We start from the raw sequence: 2,969 nt of genomic DNA, 5'->3' as shown, positions 1-2,969 counted from the left end.
YGTTTTCTCTGTTCATTCACAACTCCTGTCTCGTTAATTAGAGAGGATCTGTAGAGGAAGTAAACACATCACAGTGTTGTTCAATAATAGTGACGTCCTCACTACAAATACTGCCGTTTGAGACATGGAAAATWCCAAACGTAACCATGCAAACGAAATACGTTTTACTCTGGTTTCCATATTCCACTGATGAGACAATAGCGACGTTGTGTGGACACATGAAGTACAACTATGCAAACAYATCCAGGCTTTATAATCAAGCGACGAATCACCGGTTGGTTTAACTAGACTGGGATTGAGTCGTCATGCCTTTGTCGTCTCCACGCTGTTTCAATGGACGCTTTCGACTTGTTTCGTAAACTCGGAGCCGGAGCGAAATTTGATTTCAAGAGGTTTGGAAAAGATGCCGAAMGATTTAAGGTAATGAGGATGTTGTCCAATATTAATATATTCATGTTCAGCGAGTAGTATTTGAACGCTGCAAAGAGTTGAYTGTACAGCCAGCTAGTTAGCTAGCTAATGGCTAGTTAGCTTGTGTATGTCCATGCATGCCTCGATCTGAAGTGATGCAGTCTAGCTAAGTTAGCTAGTTTCAGGTTTAGAATGAATACAGCTCAAGCTCATTGTTTCGTTTATTCTCTTAAATAGAAGTCCCGGATATCATATATGCAATGTATTGTTTCTCTGCGGTCTAAAGCACCCGGGTAACGTTCGATTGTTTTGGCTAGCTAACATTATTCTGAGAGTTTGTAGTGAGATGTATCAGGACATATATCACATTAGGATTTAGCGGTCTGGGGGTATTRCTAGTAGCTGTCTTCATAGTGTACTCTTGTCATTAACAATAGTTGTATTCGTGGTACGTGTGTGCGTTCCAGGTGGTSAGGTCCCAAGAGAAAGATGTATCTGACCACTATGGGATCGACTTTTTCGGAACCGGAGTAACCCACGGCAACAAGGAGCAGAGAGCGGTGGAGAAGCAAGAAGAAGAGGGAGATGCTGTTGCAGGGAAAAGGAAACTACAGGATGAGGAGAAGACTGCAAAGAAGAAAAAGAAAGATACTCAGGCTGAAGGTAGTATTTGGAGGCGTGTGTTCTACAGTGCAGTGAACAAGTATTTGCCCCTTTTCTGATTCTCTATTTTTTTAATACTGAATGTTATCAGATCTTCAACCAAAACCTAATATTAGATAAAGAGAACCTGTGTTTACTAATTGCAAAAAAAGAGTGTACTTATGCAATTAACAAAGTTATGTAACACCCAATTCACCTGTGTGAAAAAGTCCACTTACACTCAATAACTGGTTGTGCCACCTTTAGCTGTAATGACTCCAACACAAACACTTCCTGTAGTTGTTGATCATCCACCTTTAGCTGTAATGACTCCCACAAACACTTCCTGTAGTTGATCAGTCCACCTTTAGCTGTAATGACTCCAACCAAACACTTCCTGTAGTTGTTGATCAGTCCACCTTTAGCTGTAATGACTCCACACAAACACATTCCTGTGTGATCAGTCCACCTTTAGCTGTAATGACTCCAACCAAACACTTCCTGTAGTTGTTGATCAGACCACCTTTAGCTGTAATGACTCCAACCAAACACGTCCTGTAGTTGTTGAGCAGTCCACCTTTAGCTGCAATGACTCCAACCAAACACTTCCTGTAGTTGTTGATCAGTCCACCTTTAGCTGTAATGACTCCAACCAAACACTTCCTGTAGTTTATCAGTCCACCTTTAGCTGCAGTGACTCCAACCAAACACTTCCTGTAGTTGATCAGTCTCTCACATCGCTGTGGAGGAATTTTGCCCCACTCTTGCGTGCAGAAATGCTTTAACTCAGTGACATTTGTGGGTTTTCAAGCAAGAAATGCTCGTTTCAAGTCCTGCCACATCTCAATAGGGATTAGGTCTGGCCTTGGACTAGGCCATTCCAACACTTTAAATGTGTTGCTTTTCAGCCATTTTCATGTAGACTTGATTATGTGTTTTAGATCATTGTCTTGCTGCACTTCAGCTTCAGCTCACAGACTGATGGCCTGACATTCTCCTGTAGAATTTTCTGATACGGAGCAGAATTCATGGTTTACTTCATCAATTCAACCATTTCAAAAAACAAGCACACACAAACAGCCATAACTGCATATGATTTAAATCACGGAGGATAACACACAAAGTATGGGCCTTATTTCCATTGCTAAATCATGGACGATAACACACAGTACAGGCTGGGACTTATTTCCATTTTGGTCCTCTTGAAACAAGATGGCTCGGCCAGATCCAACACGGTTGAACACATTATGACAGCGAGATAATAAAACAAAGAAGAACCTCTAATCTGTATCTCCTGGGTGGCGCAGTGGTCTAGGGCACTGCACCGCAGTGCTAGCTGTGCCACCAGAGTCTCTGGGTTCGCGCCCAGGCTCTGTCGCAGTCGGCCGCAACCGGGAGATCCGTGGGGCGACGCACAATTGGCATAGCGTCGTCCGGGTTAGGGAGGTTTGGCCGGTAGGGAGGGTTTGGCCGGTAGGGATATCCTTGTCTCAGTATGTAAAAATGTAATAAAATGTATGCTCTCTACTGTAAGTCGCTCTGGATAAGAGCGTCTGCTAAATGACTAAAATGTAAAAAATGTAAATGTAATCTGGGACACCCTAGCCTCAACAGGCAGAACCATAAATACTCCTGTAAACCAAACCCAGTCTAATCTGGGACACCTCAACAGGCAGCCAGGTTAGTTCCTGGAAGCAGCTCCTGCCTATGTGAGTACGTAGACTCACCTTCAATACTACCCTGATCAACATATTCTGGGCTATCTGGAGCTTCCCCTTCATAAACTTAGATACGCCCCCAAAACCAGGAAGTTCCTAATATTAAGGCAAGTGGTCCAGGTTCTGAGGCAGCAAAGCATCCCCAAACCATCACACTACCACCACCATGCTGACCCCAAACCATCACACTACCACCAC

General features: G+C 43.4%; 1 pseudogene; it reads left to right on the top strand.

Moving 5' to 3' along the window:
• Nucleotides 1–278: 278 nt before the first annotated feature.
• LOC112074902 (probable ATP-dependent RNA helicase DDX52) overlaps nucleotides 279–2,969 on the top strand; it is a 28,957-nt pseudogene continuing 26,266 nt past the window's right edge.

This window comes from Salvelinus sp. IW2-2015, unplaced genomic scaffold (genome assembly GCF_002910315.2).
Source record: "Salvelinus sp. IW2-2015 unplaced genomic scaffold, ASM291031v2 Un_scaffold2872, whole genome shotgun sequence".
In the NCBI taxonomy this organism is placed as follows: Eukaryota; Metazoa; Chordata; class Actinopteri; order Salmoniformes; family Salmonidae; genus Salvelinus; species Salvelinus sp. IW2-2015.
This window is presented reverse-complemented; position numbering and strand designations above follow the sequence as displayed.